The sequence below is a fragment of the Formica exsecta genome, unplaced genomic scaffold, assembly GCF_003651465.1.
Source record: "Formica exsecta isolate Colony F162 unplaced genomic scaffold, ASM365146v1 scaffold1116, whole genome shotgun sequence".
Lineage (NCBI taxonomy): Eukaryota > Metazoa > Arthropoda > Insecta > Hymenoptera > Formicidae > Formica > Formica exsecta.
In genome coordinates, this window is record NW_021848457.1 from 205,369 (window position 1) to 224,322 (window position 18,954).

The 18,954-nt window shown below is 38.3% G+C and overlaps 1 long non-coding RNA gene across 1 annotated transcript in view; it reads left to right on the forward strand.

Moving 5' to 3' along the window:
- Window positions 1-18,948, forward strand: part of LOC115236772 — a 20,222-nt gene extending 1,274 nt beyond the window's left edge. The window contains exons 2-3 of the long non-coding RNA XR_003884243.1: window positions 17,520-17,643; window positions 18,301-18,948. This is a non-coding gene — a long non-coding RNA (uncharacterized LOC115236772). The remainder of the gene's footprint in view (window positions 1-17,519; window positions 17,644-18,300) is intronic.
- Window positions 18,949-18,954: the final 6 nt, after the last annotated feature.

Below are 18,954 nucleotides of genomic sequence, written 5' to 3' on the forward strand. Positions count from 1 at the left end.
TATAATATAATTAATAAGTTTACAGATATGTATACATATACAAAAATATATTTAAGTTCAATATTATTTTTAAGAGACTTTTAATTATTTATATTATGTGTGTATGTATTTATAAATTATAGAATAATCATATGAAAATGCAAGAAGGAATATTTTAAAATCATACATAATATTTTCTAACTGATTTATTTAATAAATAACGCGTCCATGATTGATAATTGTGTTGATCTTACAATATGCTAGTTATTTTAATTTTTCATAGTCTATTTATCATTCTATTCATATTTATTAATAACTGTACTGTAGCATCTTTTAAAACTTTTCAAGACAACAGAAAAAAATATAGTTTAAGAGTTGAGAGGGAGAGGAAGGACTAGGAATGTGTGTAACTTTAATTTCAAAATATATACTCTGCATTTTGTATTAAAAATGCAAGTACTATCTTTAAGGATACTCCCTAAGATCATGAGAAAAAAAAATTTCTTAAGAATCAAAACTCGGAAAGAATTATTATAATTATTGCTCATATGTGTATAATATACGATTAAATATTTTTGACGATCACTTCCGCGTGTTGTGGCAGAAAATTAAAGTACTGTGACATTCTCTGAGATCTCTCTCTTTCACACACACACACACACACATACACACAGAAACACACACATACTACAGAAAGAAAATAATTTAGCATGATTTGGGGTGTGAAAAATCTTTATTCAGACCAAAATACTTGCGCGCGTTTAAATGTATGCTTAAAAATACATTATTGCATTCAAAAATTTTAATTAAAGAATTTTATTTTGCATTTTTTTAAAGAGCAAGAATTTACATAGTTAAATATATATTTGTATATATTCTATTTATTGCTTCTTTCACTTTTGATTTTATAAAAAAAAATAAAAATATATTTCTCTCTTCTATGAGAAAAAATTATATTAATTATTAAAAATATCATAACATATAACGAATTTTTTAAACTTTTATGATACAAAACAAAGCGACAGCTAAATGTATATATATTTTTAACCGTATATATAATTGTGAGAGAATATTGGCTGCACGGGCTCTTCCATATCTTGATTATTTCTTTTATTTATCACAAAATATCTAAAGGAATACAATAGTGATTTTTGCTTTTGGCACATAACGCTGACTTTTCATAGAAATTTAATGGTTTATTTTTTTTACTATTTACTTATAATATATCTCAAGCATTTGTTATAATTTTCGTAATCATTTTACATATATATGTAATCATTTTTCTATGGTTTTAAGAAATTTTAAATTTCTGCTTCAAAAAACGTTTCAAATTTCAATGAGGTTCGATTATACATATTAATATAATATGTATGTATATCTACGATTGTGTGAGGCATACATCATACGCGTCTTCGCGTAGTCCCGCATAGCACGAATGGCTTTTCGCAGGTTCTCGTAATTCATACGAATAGTCGAATGAAAGCAGTTTTCACCAGGAGACGTAAGGCGACACAACGCGTTACACAGCGCGTGTTGCGTTTCACCATTCTTATTTTCCACAGACTTCGCCGGACCCCAAAGAATCGCTCCGGGCACGTGCGCGGCTATGACGCAATCGGGTAATGACGAGAGGAGACTAGGGAGTTAACGACGTTCCAATCGCGTGAAATGTGTGTTACGACAAATTCGCTCGAGTATCAATCGCGTGATCGTCTTCCTTTGTAATGTCGATTCGGAGACAGGATCGGATAGAATTAAAGTATAGACGTGAAAATATTACCAAGCGAAAAAAGGCTAATATTTAGAAAAAGAGGTTCCAAAAGATTTTAATTTTATATCCGTCAATTAACAATGCTTAATTACTGAATTAAAATACTAAATGCCTGAATTGACTCACAACATTCGTAGATATACATACGTATTACATTAATATGTATAATCATACCTCGTTGAAATTTGTAACATTTCGTTGAAGCAAAAATTTAAAGCAAAATTGTGTGACGAAAAACAAATCGAATTATTTTAAGTTTCACTTCAAAATAGAATTCCAACGTTTCGTTAAATCATAGATCATGTCGCGATTTTTGAAAAATACAATATATACCTATTTTCAAAAAAGAAACTCGGCAATGATCGTACGTGTGAATTTCAAGAATGCGCGCTTCGATTGTGAAATTTATAATTGCTATTCGATGCACTTTTAATGGCCGTATAATCTGCAGGTAGGAAAGATTACTGACGGTGCGGCGCGGTAATGTCACAAAACCGGTGGCTTTACGATTCATTAAAATACCATTTCTTATGCAGCGCACTTAATTACCCGCTGAAAAAATATCGTAGTAACACCCTTTCACTCCCCTCACCTTTTCTCCCGTCCTTTCTTCACATGTCCTTCTCTTGATCGTTCTCTCGCTCGCCGTGCGAAACGCATCGGCCGACCAGCTGGTTCATCGTAATGGTTCATATTATGGTAATACGAGGCGTTTGAATCCCGCATGGCCAACCGTAAAGCCGTAAACGAGTCTCATACCGCCTACGAATAACGCGGAAAGCTCGGCTACGTGTTTGAAGAACAATACCGACATATCATTATAAATCATGTCGGCGGCTTTTCACGAAAATTTTTCTCATCTCTTTACTGTCGCCGCCGCCGCCGCCGCCGCCGACGCGTTAATTCCTCTTTGTTATTAAGACGATGTCTTCAATTTATCCTTTACATACGCGTACGTTTATCGAACGAAGAGCTGAATATGATGGAAAAATACAACGTAAAGAATAAATTTAAAATTTTCTCGCGTCGCTATCATGACGATGAGAGAGAGAGAGAGAGTCTATTTTCGCGGGCGACCCGTAAGATCGTATTATTTCCAACGTACCTGCAATTAATTCCGGAATGAGAAACGGTGGCGAAGTCGTTTCACACCGGCCCCGATCGGCTTCCAAATACCGATACCCGATCCGCGTTAGCTTCTTTCGTCACGCTCGCGAACAAAAAAGCGCAGCCGGTCCCGATGAGAGAAAGAGAGAGAGAAGGAGATACCATAAGGCCGCAACGCGCGCGTATCCGCCGGATGAATTTTCGAGGTGCTCGCTTGCAATTACAGCCAGCAGCGCATCGCGAGTAATAAAGAACGACGGCTAACTCGTTGCACGATCGACTACCGAGTATCGTGTTAGTCCCTTTCCGCCGACGCGTTAATTCCTCTTTGTTATTAAGACGATGTCTTCAATTTATCCTTTACATACGCGTACGTTTATCGAACGAAGAGCTGAATATGATGGAAAAATACAACGTAAAGAATAAATTTAAAATTTTCTCGCGTCGCTATCATGACGATGAGAGAGAGAGAGAGAGTCTATTTTCGCGGGCGACCCGTAAGATCGTATTATTTCCAACGTACCTGCAATTAATTCCGGAATGAGAAACGGTGGCGAAGTCGTTTCACACCGGCCCCGATCGGCTTCCAAATACCGATACCCGATCCGCGTTAGCTTCTTTCGTCACGCTCGCGAACAAAAAAGCGCAGCCGGTCCCGATGAGAGAAAGAGAGAGAGAAGGAGATACCATAAGGCCGCAACGCGCGCGTATCCGCCGGATGAATTTTCGAGGTGCTCGCTTGCAATTACAGCCAGCAGCGCATCGCGAGTAATAAAGAACGACGGCTAACTCGTTGCACGATCGACTACCGAGTATCGTGTTAGTCCCTTTTAGTCACGGTCCGTAGAGAGAAAAGTCGGCGGCGTGCCGCCGCGCTAATAAAAACTCACCCGGTGCATAACTTGCAAATTCGCGGTGTTAGTCGAAGATAAACGATCGTTCGCATCGCTTGACGCGCCCAATGTTCGTATTTACGATCCCCTTACTCTCTCGTCACCACAATCATTATTTTTTTCAAATGACGATAAAAAAAGTATATCATGAGAACAAAATTATTAATCAATCTTTTTCTTTAAATAAAATAGTTACAAATTCTGGGATAATGTCATACATATTTTCGAAATAATATAATTCTGTTATGCTATATGTAATATTATAGAAACACATATGCAGATTATTTTATTTCATTTCTATAAATGTATACTATAGTTATAAATTCATATCGCGTGACGAGTAAAATATAATAAACACGAGATAAACACAAAGTATTTTATTCGGTTTCGTAAATACGCTTCTGGTCTCTTTCTTCCGTGCTATATGGACCTCGTATAGCTTATTTTATATCTACCTGTAAAGATAGAAAGAGAAAAAAAGAAAGAGAGAGAGAGAAGGAGAGGCAAAACGAAGCGAGAATAAGTGAACGAATGAATGGCGAGAAAGAAATCCGAGGACGAACGAAGAAGACGAGAAGCGACTGCTCGTCGAACTCGATGCGTGGCAGATTCGGTTCTCCAATCTTCGGACCCGAACACTTTCAGGCTCACCCCCTTCGGCCTCTTCAGACGCGGCCGCCGCCGCCTCGTATAGCTTATTTTATATCTACCTGTAAAGATAGAAAGAGAAAAAAAGAAAGAGAGAGAGAGAGAAGGAGAGGCAAGACGAAGCGAGAATAAGTGAACGAATGAATGGCGAGAAAGAAATCCGAGGACGAACGAAGAAGACGAGAAGCGACTGCTCGTCGAACTCGATGCGTGGCAGATTCGGTTCTCCAATCTTCGGACCCGAACACTTTCAGGCTCACCCCCTTCGGCCTCTTCAGACGCGGCCGCCGCCGCGCATCGAACTGTCCGTGCAAATTTCAATTTTAACTGCTAATCTGCCAGCTAATAGCCCCCTGCTCCTCGTCCTTCTGCTCCTCTCTCCCGCGTCTTTTCTCCATCGGCAACTTCCATCTTAATGCCAATTCTTCCCAGTGCTGCAAGTGTTCCCTCGCCACTTTAGGTTTGAGTTTTAGCACCTCGTCTCTATCATTAGAAAGAAATATTCATTTAAATTTTATTTTGAAAATAATTTATTATTACGCGTATTATATATAATTCTTTTCGTTTTTATTTTCTTGATTCCCTATTCTTGCTTACTCTTTATTTTAACTTTACTTGTTTTAATTATCATTTATAATTCGCTCATCATATTTAATATTCATATATTTTATGTTTTTTTTATAAAAGATTTTTCTCAATGTGCAATACATTAATTTTCTGTCCCCCTTGCATCTTCTATTCAATTTTTCATTGACGCGAAAATCGATTGTATTAGATACCAATCGAAGGAGCTAATTGTTCATCAATTTTAACAGCTGATCCGATCGTTGAACGGTTATTAGCGTTCATCTCGTCTTCGCTCTTATTCTCGCGCTTTATTCCGTTGGTTAATAAATATATATTCGCCTGTGTTTCTTTCTAGCAATTCACAATTCTTGAGAAAAATCTAGTAGTCATTCACGGAATATAGGGGACTCAAGTATGCCACTGAGATAATTATATGTCTCGGAAAAATCGAACAAATATCGTTCTCACGACAATGCCTTATTCAAAAGGATCGAAAACCGTTAAACTGAAATTTCAACGGATAAATGATACTAAAATCAAAAGCGCGTGAAATGCATTCCTTGAGTACATAAAATATATTATATATTTTTAATGTCAATGTAGAAATAACTTTGAAATTGAGCAAAAATATCATAATATAGAGAGTAATCGAGGGAAAAACGATAAATAAAAAATACGTTCGGTTAATAAACAGTATTCACTTATCTCCATTTTCACGAATAACGACATACTTTTTAGATAGACCTTTTCAAAACGGCATAAACATCTCGACGCGTCTGCATAAACATTCTATCATTTCTCATCTTGTTAATAACGCAATGATTAATATTACTCTTTATGAAGGATGTCAACACTCATGCAATCATCAGTCTCCTAACTTAACGTGGATCGCGAGACTTTCGTTTATTCTCTTTCTCTTTCTCTCTCGCTCTCTTTCTCTAACTCTTATTTTCCATCGTCTCTCTTACCTTATTCGTAGCTGCAACGATGATTTATTGCAATATTTTGACGTGAAATATATATATAGGAAAGATGAATTGACAGACGACTCTTTATGACCAAAAGTTTGCCACCCTCCAACAACCCCTCTAGACCGCCAGTTACCCTCACTGTCGCCGACGGAATCAGCAAATGCTACGGGCGATTAGCTATTTTTTTTTAATTTGGATATTAATCATGCTACGCGGACGAGGGTCGTAAAGTTATCGAGAAAAATGGGAATCGTGGGCAATTCCTAAAAATAATTTAATCATTTTTGTATAGGAAAAATGTAATATCAATTAGATATTGTATCGATATTGTGTTTGTTATTATAATTTGCACAAGTTAAAAATTTAAATCATATTACTAGTCAGGGTAACTGTTCCATTTGTCTCAGCAAACATTGCAAAAATATTTCTCTATTTTATTGAAACTATAATTGAGGAAGATTAAGAATCTGGAAGTGTGATCTTAAGAATTTAAACACGCTCGGAGTGATATTCGCGTCCATCGATCTTTCGCGCTACGTTTCCATTATGCGTCTTACGCGAAGCACGCCCACGCATCTCGTCAGCTAATCATCTAATAAAATAACATTCAGCCTGCGGTGTAACGCGTCGGTGCGCGTGTTCGCGCGCATACCATTCTGCATTCGAGGGAGGTTCGTTGCGCAGAGGTCGCGGAGTCGCGATGCCATTATTATAGGAATGCATTACACCCGGGCGATGCATTGTATTCAGATGGTCCGCACGAGAGCACAAGACCGGGCAACACGCCGCTACCTAGATACAGCACTGGGCGCAAACCAGCGACGCGTACCCTCATTTGCCATTCATAGGAGTACAGGAATGTGATCGTGCCTGCGCATTATATCCACGATAGGCATGCGCATTTACCGTTTAAGAGTGAGCTGTTATTATACTGGCATGACGAAAATTAACTTACATAAATCGTCATATTTTTTTCCAATTATTTTAAACAGTTTTTATCCAGTTAGGTATTATTCCTATATATTCACTTTATTATTATATTTAGAAATTATAATATGTTATTTGCGTTTAATGATCGATACAGCAAATATTTTTACGAGAATTAATATATATATTTAACATTATATATAAGTATATCTAAAGCTATTAATAAATATATAAATATATACATAATTGTTAATTTTCGTGAAATTATTTGCTGCATCAATCATTAAACGCAATTATATCATATTTTCTAAATATGGTGGTCAAATGTGAAACATGTTTTTCATGCGCGGCTCATCTTTTTTCGATTTTCTCTTTGATCTAACTACCATCTCACGCTAAGGGACAAAAACTCTGCTATTACAATGTTTTCCTCTTTGCAATTACTCCCCGATTTTATAGTGTCTATAAGAAGTATCGGAGAGAGAAAAATCACATTCCGAAGTTCCATCTGTGTGAAGTATCCGTCAGCTGGTGCGTTTCCGATGAAAGTTGAAAAACCAAGACGGGATACTCGATAAGGCACCGAGTAATTACATTTGTCACGTCCTTACGTTTTAATCAAGCGAAATCGATGAGAAGCGAATGGATGAAAGAACAGGGCCAATACTGCCTGCGTGGCGCACAATCGTGATAAGGGAAAAAAGACGATAAGACAGAAAAAGTAGAGCGAAATGGGCGTGCAGCCCTACGCAACTTTGATTTCGTGAGATCGGGGGACTCGAGAACGCTCGTCCGATGCATTATCTTATTCGACATTTTGGAAATTACAGGCCAAATGTGCCCAACCAACTGTCAGCTCGGTAAAGTCGGAAAGAGAGCACGGGAAAACGGACAGAGCGAGCGAGAGAGATGGTTAGAGAAAGGGAGCGCGTGTATAGGGGACGGCGGAAAAGAAAAAAAAAAAAAGCACGGAATGACCGTCAACCAGTCACGCTTTGTGCTCAATATGTAGATGCGACGAATAAAATGTGTCCATTATAGCTCTTTTTTCGGCTTTTGTCAGGGAAATCAATATTTGCATAAAATCACGATCGGCTTGAGAACCCATGACAAATAAACGGGGCGCATTTTCGTTTGCATCTCACGATTCTTTAGGCGAGTGATACAGACGCGTGCGAAACGATCATAATTTTCACGGTATATTTAATCCATGCCGAGATTTATTAATAGGGTACATTTTTTTTTGCATCACAGAAATGTGCATTGCACAGTTCATTGAACAAGCAATTTTTTGCATGTGAGTTATATATTCTTTATTAAGTGATTTTCTTATTAATGGTTCTTTCTCATCATAAGTATGTAACATTCACATAACACACATACACACACATTGATTTCATATAATAATTAATTTCATAAAAACATGTATAGTATTAATTTTGATTTAAATGAATATAAATTTTTCACAGTTTATTTATATATATTCTGTGTATTTTTTGGGCCTGATGAAAAATGATTATTCCGTAGTATCGCGGCGTGTGGTCGGATTATTTCGAGCAGACGACGTCAATGTAACTTCACTGGCGCCATTTGTGGCAAGCTTAAAAAAATCTGATTATTATTTTACTCAGAACGTTAGCGATCGCCGGGAATCGTTCATATCTCGACAAGCGCGCTTTATATCTTCCACTTAATGCGAGCGCGGCACGCGAGGTTTAAGGACCATCCATATGCCTGCTTTGTTTCATATCAGTTTTCATTTCCCAGAACAGTCCAGTGACTAGTGATCCTCTTGATCAGAGATAAGGAATCGATGTAATTATCTATCAATTTTTTGTATTTATAATTGTTTTGAAGCATATAATAATATTCTTTCCTTCTATATATTTCTTCCTACTATTCTTAAATTACAGAATATGTATACATATATGTTATATGTGCAGTTGTTTTATTCTTAAAATATCGAATCATCATTTTATCTCTATATTTTTCATTCGTATACTTCTTAATAATTTCATCCAATATATGAACTAAGAAAAAATAAATAAAAGATGCTTTTTTTAGAACATAAAGTGACATTAAAGAGAGGTAACGTATTTAACAGTTAATTAAATTTAACTCTTCCATATGTATGTGTCATAGGTTTATTATTAAATCTTAAACCATATTTTATTTTTTTACGGTACGTTATAATTTAATAATTTAATAACTAATAATCTGTTGTAATATAAAGCCCTTAAATGCAGAGCAGGTTATACCAGAAAACGATAATTTCACTTACGCGGCTCTTATCCGCGTGCAGCGGGCTCGTAAAACGAAATTCATAAGAAATCGGTCCCTTTACAACACTCTGCAAACATCGATCGCGTTATATTATCATGCAGAGAAAGAGAAAGAGCGAGCCTCTCTTTCGCGCGTTGAACGTCCTCCGCGAAGATGCGTGGCCCTCCCCCTCCTTCTTCTCCTCCTCCTCACCGGCCGCGCTTTTGCCTCGCTAATGTGGAAACTCGAGGACGTTAAGTGGCTCAACTAGATGACTCCTCTTTGATGTTCACCGCACGCCGTGGTGCGTATAAACTCGTGCCACGCAACTGCGTAACACTCCGCGTATGATTCCTTCGTCGACCGCGATCATCTGTGTCAGTGATGGATTTAGGGCATCGAGGACCCCAGGCAAAAGGATGTTTTTATGGGTTTTCGTAATCTCTAAGCAAATTAAAGCATTTCAAATTTTTAAATCTAATAATAATTACAAACTAAAATACAATATTTACAAACTCTTCAGGAATTAGCAGTTGTAAATAAGCAGGGTAATTCACGAATCTTTTAGCGATCTCGGAGCTTCAAATAATCCCTTTGTCCGCTTATCCCTTAATCCGTTACTGGCCAGTATTATCGCGGAATTCTCGCGCGCACAATTACGAAGTCTTTCCTCTCTTCTTACAAACAAGTCGTATAAGCACGCGACCGTGTGCCGTTTCTCCAACGTCACTTACCATTTTTTTCCACGAATCTCGTTACCATGATCGACGAGAACGGCCCGGTGATGGGTTACTTTAATAATCTTCTCGTCGGTTAATTAACATCACTTTGTTGTCGATTGCGAGACGCGTATCCAGCGGAATAATATATGACGTCTTTAATTAATCGTACAAAAGTGCATCTGCTGCCAGTATGTTATTATTAATCGCAAATTTGACAATTTTTTTTATGAATCTTGTAACGTCATCAATAGATTAACGATAATTTCTACAGAATACTATTATTGCAAAGTATTTTATTTTTCCCGAAAAGATTTTACTTTCTTATTTAAGCAGAGAGAACTTCATTCTTCGGTTATCTTACAAGCGTTAAATCAAGATAATATATTATCCATTATTTTATGATCGATGTCGCAGAGAATAATATTTTGTATTTCTGGAAAAGTTTCTCAACAACGAGAAGGAATTTTTTCAATGTGCACTTGATATTCTTTGCCAGCACCTGAATCTCGATAACAATCGCGGAACGCGCTTTGACATAGAAATTAATCCTTCCGGCCGTTAAAATGTAACTCGTTAACTGTGACAGTGGCTGGCAGCTGGATTGAATTGAGGCGCGTGCTATATTACGCTTGATATCGCTGTGAAACTCAACACCGCCGGCTTAGACCTCGACCTCTTAGGTCGTCACTGTTGCTACCGCTTTGGCTCTATTACCCCACCCCAACGAAACAATATATCCCACCGTTAAATACCGGTATTCCGTCCATCAGCTAGATCGTTTCTGATTTGCTTCTGATGTATTATAAAATATTTTATATTATTTTTCATGTAAATATTATATGTATACATATCTTTTTTTCCGTTTAATTCATACGATAAAAATTGTTAAATATTACTTTGCAATTATATTCGTACACGCGAGATTATGAAATACATATATATTTTCAGCTGATCTTTTATTAAAATTTTTTTGCTAATATATACAAGATGTGACGCTTTTTTAAGTACTGAGCGACATAATTCTTCCGAAATGTGTGAATATTAATTTCACTTTTCGATTGATTTATATCCTCAAAGTTATTGTTTGTACAACTGGATCTGTCTCGTATCGTGACGAATTAAATTTTTTTGCTTGTCAATAATGCATTCGCGCATTCATGCCCGCGATCTTGGATCGTGTGTATTCCGTTTCCTCTTTTCTTTTACTGCGACATAACGCAGTTTGAAGTAGCGGTTAATAACGACATTGCATTCGCGCGTTCTTCGCTTCATCAGAGCAAAATTGAGAGATTATGTAAGAACAGTGTTCTCGGCGTGTCGTCTCCGATCGCTCTCACGCCTTTACGCGCGCGCCGAGCGTAAAACGCGCGGTTGCACCCACGCAAGTAGTTGCCCGCGCGCGCGTCCACAATTACCTTAATCCGGTGAATATTCCGACAGATAAAAGGGCCGCATGCGCGCAAGGGGGCTCGCGAGAGGACTGAAGGGAGAGAGGAAAGGAACGTTGGACAATTGGCAAATCGCGAGACCGGGAAAGACCGAGGCAGAGGTCACTTTGCGCTCGCGTTCGCGAAACATTACGAATGTCAAGAATGCGCCCCTGCTCATTATACAGTCCTCGAGATAGAACTTGTTTTTCGTCGGCGATAACGAGATATATCCGAGAAAGCGCGGTATTACGCGTCGCTGAAAATTACATAAATTCTAGAAATGTACATTGAGTTGTGACAGAGACTCCAGTATCTTTTTATTACATTGAAAAGATTGCATGTAAAAAATGATTACAAATGGAAAATATAAAATAAAATCGATTTATTAATTAATTAAAATTTTTTTTTTCATCCATAAAACAAAAGTTATATATTAGATATATTTCTCTTTATTTATATCATATAGTCTTGCTTTAGCTTTAAATTATACATGTACGATTTTCCGGCGAAAACTCAACATCGTATTTATTTGAGGAAGAGCTAATTACAAATTTACAAGTCGAACTTAGATCCTGTCCATCTCGTGCCGCGTTTCCGCGCCCCGCGAGCAGCGCATATATTCCGAGAGCGCGATAATTTCTATAATCATAAAATGGCAAGTAGATCATCGCGTGCCGCGCTTACAGCTTCTGAACTCACGGCGGCATCCTTATTGTTACGATTTTATGTTCGCGCGGCGCGGTGGTAAACGAGCGTGTCGAAGCTTTCGTGCCGGCGGCAACGATTACGCCATCGCTCCTTCGGTCCATTTTGTGCGGTGATATAAAAAATATCGCACGAGTGTGCGCGCGCGCGCTCACTATATTTCGGGAAGGTGCAGCCACATATACACGTCACATATTCATTCGAATTTGTCCTGAGGCCGGCCTTGATCCGCTAATTATTATGAGAGAACCTGCTCATTTTGTAATCGCACTCCCTCGCACATGCGTAATATACGCCCCGAGAAAATTACCGCTCTCTCGCCGCGCTCGTTCCTCCGCATTCCTTAAGTCTCCGTGTCGTCGTCACGCGTGCTCTGTATCGCGCGAGTTGCACGACCGAGAATTGAGAGTTCCGTTTCCTTTAATGTGAAACTTCCGCAAAGCCAGGGATAATCCGTCGCTCTCTGAACCAGTTTGGCGGTGAACGATGAATCGTACACGTCGCGCCGAAATGCCTGGAAAAACGCAGATAAATATTTAAATCGCTATTTCTTTACGATAAAAATTTGCTATTTTCATCTATATATTTTTATCTCGATCTAAAACATAAAACATATATACAAAGCTTATCGATTCTTATATTGTGAGCTTATTGATATTTATAATGTAATAGATTTTGTAAGAAAAATATGTATAACAAAAAAAATTATTATATAATATACGGTGTTTATACTACATATTACAAATTTTTAAAACTGCACAACGAGTCTCACATTTTCTTTTGCTTTTAATCTGTTTTAATTCATTGTAACATTATAAAGCATAATCTTTGTAAATCGCTTCTGAGCCCAAAACGCTCGTAGAAATATCTTTCGGGATCAAACGAAGATAAAAGAGGAAAGGTAAATAAAGGAGGCCTCATTTCATCGCAATTGACGGAACGACCGTGTTTATCCTTCCTTCGTATAAACCATGTTATATGTTAAATGTCGAACGTTTTGACATATTTTCCGGCATGCAGAAAGGTCGGCCGTGTGTTTCGTAGGAACGAAAAATGAATTATCTGGAAAATAGAGAAATCGCAGGTGTCCGAAAGAGGGCTTAATAAAATTGCGAGAGACGATCCGGGAGAGACGAGTCGGCCACGGGTCGCGGCTTCCTTTGATCCCTATTCACGTATATACCAGCGTTTCGAAAGCGAGATCTCATTATATTTCCCGCGGCTTGAAAACACGTACCTGACATATCCCGGCCGCGATGTTCCCGATTTCACGCTCGTGGCGCCGTACACATTAATCGTTTCTCGCCCACAAACTTTTCCCCGCATACGGCGGGAACGAGCGCGACCGAATATTTTCCGCTTAAGAATGACTGGTGACTCTGCAAAATCATGCTCAAAATTTTTCATTTTTTTATTTTTGAAGAGATCCTTTTGGAAAGTGAGTCTTTTCTTAAGATAATTAAAAAGAACTGTGAATATTGCTGAAACAAGCAAACAAATTTAGTTTTGTTATGAATAAAATGTGCATAACTCTTAGTGATATATAATAAATTTTAATTTTATATATTTATACATGGTGTTCATTGTATAACAACCTGTAACGATTTTAAATTATAATTTTTTCTCAGATTATTGCAAGTATCTCTAAAATCATGCAAACGTTTACAATAAACACCCTGTCTCTGCAAGATTAATTATGGAATTTATTGATATTATTAAATGTAATATGTAATTTTTCTTTTCTGGTATATACAAGAATTTAATTGTTTTTTTATTTATTATACTCTTTATGATACTACGACAAAACACAATGCTAAGACTAAATTTATTATAAAAGTCGTAATGTCAAGGTCGTACTATCAAGGTTTTAAAAAAATGTTCGACAAAAGTGAAAGCCATTTCTATTCATTCCATTGTACAAAATACCGAACCATAGCTAAAAGACTTGCCATTTACATTAAAAAATACGTTAAAAACTACGAAAATACATGTACCTACTGTAAAAAAGAAAGTCATATATGATATACTATAATAAAAAAGTCAAATTATCCTTATAGCACATTGTTATGAATTTATTCAAAGTCATAAAGATATAAAAATAACTAATGAGAAAGTGTCAAATGTGTGTAATAAATAAGTGACATGCTGCATAAACTCAATAAGATAGATATAAAAAAGTCAATCATCAAATAATAAAATTGCTTTACTAGTTAACACATTGCATTTTTTTCTAAATTTCGCCGGCTTTTTAAATTTCTTTGTAAATCTCGTGTTTCTAAATTCTTGTATCCATCAGTGGGCAAAGGGAAGGAGGAAGACAAAAACGATACCTTTGATTCGACGAAAATAGCAAACCGGTAAAGTTCGGCCCAGCTCTCAGAAACTTCTCCATGCGAGAAGTGCCGACAACAATCACACCCAGAGAGAGTTGGCCCTGAGTTTTCATGAGCACGTGAAGAATTTAAAAAGTACGCGCGCACACAAAATAAAATTAGCTCGTCGGAAAATGGAGAGGATTCATTGAATTTGAGACGGTGCTCGTGACACGGCACGATGCGAAAGCGATGTCGAGAAGTGTTTTTCTTTTTATGTATTAGGCATTATGGATTTAACGATTTCGCGCGGAATAAAATCTTGCGTTGCGAAAGGCTTGACCCGCGTGACATAAGTTTATTATGCGTCTATCGTGAATCGGTGAAAAAATTTGTTTGGCACACCTGGCCTTTCAAAGACTCTCGCTGTGCGCGCTAAGGGGTGTTTATAATGTTCGTGGATAAAAAAGGAATTTTTTCCGTTTTCTAGTGTGCGAACACTCGATTGGGATCAAACCCTCTAATTTTGGTTGTAATAGCTCGTCTTTATTGCTACTGGAGGGTGGACCCTTGCCGAAGAATTTAAGGAAACTCACAGGAAGTTATAGAAGGGTCTCTCTCGCAGCGTGTTTTAGATAAATGGATGTCGGTTGTGTTTTCTTTTTTCGACATTTTTAAGAGTCGACATCGCTGTAACGGTATAAACGGAGTGGTACATTTCAACCACTGGAAATGTTGTCGTTCGTTTTATTCTATTGAATGGATTGTGTTTAGAGTACTTATATCCGAAATAAAGAAAAAAAAATATATATATATACATATACATAGATGTATAGTAATTATAAATATATTAATGTACATATCTATATATTTTTTAATATTTTCTAAATACACACACACATTTATACATAAATATATATACACTTCGGTTATAAAGCATATTTATTATGCTAAAATTAATTAATTCCGTTAATTTTGAAATATCAATCTAATAAAATTTTTAAGAAATCATTTGAGACTCTAATACTATTTATTCTAAAATATCACTTGTGAATGATGGATCAGGTAGATCGCATGCTCACCTGTACCGGTGACGAATCAGCGGCGAAGATCAACCCTTCCTCGAAATGCACATTACCAAACAGGTACCTATCTATTTCCATACAGGCTCACTCGTTCTATTGAATATGGAGAAGGGGAAACTCGGCACCTGTCATCGGTAGCCATGCAAATACTTGCACGCGATGAATAAAAAAAGAGGGTTCTCCTATAGCGAGGGGAAAGGGTTCTCGCCACTTTATTCAGATTAAGAGCCCGCCTGTGGCATTTAAATGCGACCCTTCGGTAGCGCCACTTGATCCTTTTGATTTTACACGGCAAGTGTATTTTCACCCTTCAACGCTAGACGGAACTCCGCCCAGGGAGCGATCTTACATACTGTTCTGGAACGGATGGCATGGTTCTACTTTTCTCTCCTCTCCTTCCCTTCTCGTCACGATGATTTGATAATTCGTATTAACGATGAAAGACTATCGACATCGCGAGATAGATATGTTGGCACGACATTACGGACATTTCTCGAGGATGATTCTCCTTTTCCTCCTTCTCTTCCTTGAAGTGATTCTCGCGAGTTTACGTCGACGAAAAGAGAAGAATATCGTGAAAACGCGGTCTAAACTTTTGACACTTTAGGCCAAATATCATCAATTATAATTCCAAAACATTTTGAGATATTACGTATTCATAAATCTCTTTCTATCGAAGGACTTTCTTTTTTCTGCGCGCATTTATAATATATCTGGCTATTACAATCAGAGCGCGTACATATTATTCGCGCCTCTCTCGTGACTTCGTGTCGGTAGGGGCGTCATTAAAATCAATACCGGCTCGCTCTTTCCTCTCCGCTTCCTTCTCTTTTCTTTCCCTCGCTATCTCCGTCCTCGTTCTCATATCATATCCATCCTCGTCGCGCCATGGGCGCGAGGGTGGCGGAACCGAGGTAGGGATTGCCCCTTCCTATGTATCCGGTCTGGCATGCGAGGCGAAGGACGAAGGAAATGTTAGTGGGGAGCAGGACGAAGGAACGAGAAAGTCGGCGAGAGAGAACAAGCACGAGGAAGACGAAACCTTGATGGGGTTGTAAGGGTGAGCGAGGGGGTAAGGATGGCACGATAAGAGGAAGGCTGCGTTTGTGATGTGAGGTACGCGGTACACGCGATAAGGAGTGGGGGATAGCGTTCCCATGGCCAATAAGAACCTCTTTAAAGCGCCCTTTTTGCGCACGGGACTGCGCATGCCGGATTCAAATCTGGGCGAGCTAGGTATCGAGTGGAAAAGTAGGGGTGGAAGCGAAGGCGACGATGGTGGTGGCGGAGACGGCGGTGGTAGTGGTGGTGATAGCGCGTTGGTCGTGGTGGTGGACGTCGGCTGTATGGAAATATGATAGCGCGATAAGAAAAAGAAGAAAGGCACTCTGACGCCTATGTGTGTGCAACGCGAAGGGGGATAGGCATGAGTGGGGAGAGCGCTACGGTTCTCGCGACCAATAAAAGGGCTAGTTTAAAGCGTCTTATTTTTTTGCACCGACACTGCGCATGCTGAATTCAAATCTTGGGAGTGGTGAGGCTGGATGGATTTGTATGGAAATATGATAGGTGAGAGGTGCACGGGTTCGGAGGCATGGCGGCCGATAGGAGGGTTTATGGACGTTCGACCACCCTCGTCGATATTTTCTCGATACATTTTTATATCGCATCTATAACGTTGCTATCGGTACTTTGAGCAACTAGAAAAATGCCTTGAATCTATGAAAAATTAATATTCTACTAATTTATGACAAAATGTAATAAATATAAACATTAAATGCATGCACACACGCATATATAAAAAATACAATGCACTATTTCAAATATAAATAATTTTAAATTAATTTATATTAATATGCAATTAACGTGTTTTTAACATTTGATTAATATGTCTCACCATGTACATAATAATTGTATAATTATATTATATATTTTTTGAAGAATATATTATATTATTATATTATATTTAATTCGAATAAAAATAATAGAAAATAATAAATTATGTCTCATTAGGCTGTCACACACATCTTTACTTGTTCTTAAATCTCCCAACAAGGGAAGCAACAATAAATACTTTGTATTACAACATACGATTTGTAATGAATTAATTGAGTACAATGCCTTGTATTTCTGTTAGCAGGAACATAGGTCAGCACAATAATCACATTGTTTGGCAGATCGCCCTCTCGAACGATCTCAACCTGTAACTGTACCCACCTGCTGCCATATCTCGTCGAACCGTAACACAAGCTCTCAATCCCCAGGTAGGTATATCAATCTTAGAAATCTCTAGAGAAGAAATCGCAATGCATTTATCATGATCTCATGATGAACGACGTGACATACATTTTTAATATCTTTTTAAATAATGATTAGAAAAGTTATAATTGATACTTTTTCATTTAAAATTTTAAAAATGTGCAACATAATATATATCCAGAGATATGAGAGAGAGAGAGAGAAATTTTACGAAATTAATCTTCTGTTCATTTATAGTAGAACGAAAAAAATAATAGATTGATTAAAAAATATTGATTCTGAGGTATTGAAAAGCACTTTGAAATATATATGTATTATTTCATGATCGAAGTCGAAATATGCAAATGCCCTATAATTTCCGACCAATTTCGGTAGTCGATTATGTGGCCATAATGACAAAGATTTGCGTGGGTGGTCCAGCGTGAGAGAATTCCTACGCCATTCCTCTCTAACTAATTTCATCTTCATCTCTTTCTTATGTCTACACTAACCGCGTTATCTTACATTATCTGATAGTTGTACAATGTGTGCGTCCACGTGATATGTCAAAATATTTAAATAAATACAGCGCGCACACATGATTTCATGCATTTTCCCATCAGACTATTCAACGCATTTCGATTATCCTGTAGATAGTGAACTCTTATCGATTTCTGTTTCAGAAGCAATGGGGCTCCTCGATAATTCGAAGCTGACGTTGGTCACATCCGCATGAAAGAAAACATGCGAAGACAAGTATGCGAATCGAACCGGTTCGACGCACCTCGCAGCGGATTGGACGGTTGCGGAATCAAGCCAAGTTTAATTCTTAAGCATCGGTCACGGAACGGGTCCTTAAGTATCAAGGTCTAATCGTCGTCATTTTCGCAGAGTGGGGAAGGTAGCGCGTCGATTGGAGGCGAGCGTTGCATATGCAAATCTGTTTGCCCGCTCTCTCGTTTTCTCCTTCTCCCCTTTGACTTCGCCGACAGCAGCCGGCCGAGATGCACGCGAGATGAAAAAGGCGCGCTCTCGCTCGCGCGAGTTCCGGCGACCGGAGAACTCGCCTTTGCCTCCGCCGGGCGGAGCCGCGTTTCCCTGCGATTGGAGGCGTCGTTCCCCACCGACGCGTCGACTGCTCCCCACTTGCGACAATCGTGCAGGCTCTGTGTCGGTGCCCGTACCGCCAAGCTTCTGGCATCACGCGCGCGACTCTCCTTGTCCCGTTTACGCCGCTTCGCCGTGGACGCGTCGATGCTTTCTCCTTGTCTCGCTCTAGCGCGGCCTTTCCTCTTCCTTGCCGGAGACCTAACGACTCCCCCACCTCGGCTTACACC